This window comes from Mus caroli, unplaced genomic scaffold (assembly GCF_978045245.1).
Source record: "Mus caroli unplaced genomic scaffold, Mus_caroli_1 scaffold_11, whole genome shotgun sequence".
Classification (NCBI taxonomy): domain Eukaryota; kingdom Metazoa; phylum Chordata; class Mammalia; order Rodentia; family Muridae; genus Mus; species Mus caroli.
Window position 1 is genome coordinate 30540101 of NW_028227266.1, and position 386 is coordinate 30540486.

The following is a 386-nucleotide window of genomic DNA, read 5'->3' on the forward strand; positions in this document are numbered from 1 at the left end:
TTCACAGGGCACTTTCACATACATTATATCAATGACAGCCTGAGAAGGAACCCTACCTGGATCCCAGGAGCTATTCAGGACAACACAGCTTCAATTTAGGAGCCAGAGATCCAGGGTCAAGTCCAGAAAGTAAGATTACTTCTGTGAGCATGATGTGAGAGGCAGGAAAATCAGACGAAAAGCCTCAGTGTTTGAGACTCTTCCGGATGTTGCCAGCGGTGGAGGTGAACTTTGTGACAGACCATCATCACATCCCAGTTGTGGAGCATTTTCCTTTCACAACTTGCCTCTGCAATGACTGCTACATTAAAGATGGACTCAGCTGGGCACTATCAGCAGGTAGAAGTTTTAGGGGTGAGTCTTTGGTGATCTGAGGGGTGCTCTTG

The 386-nt window shown here is 47.2% G+C and overlaps 1 pseudogene; it reads left to right on the plus strand.

Annotated features, from left to right (window-relative positions):
- The window catches only part of LOC115032080 (U2 spliceosomal RNA), a 202-nt pseudogene extending 200 nt beyond the window's left edge, over positions 1-2 (plus strand).
- Positions 3-386: the final 384 nt, after the last annotated feature.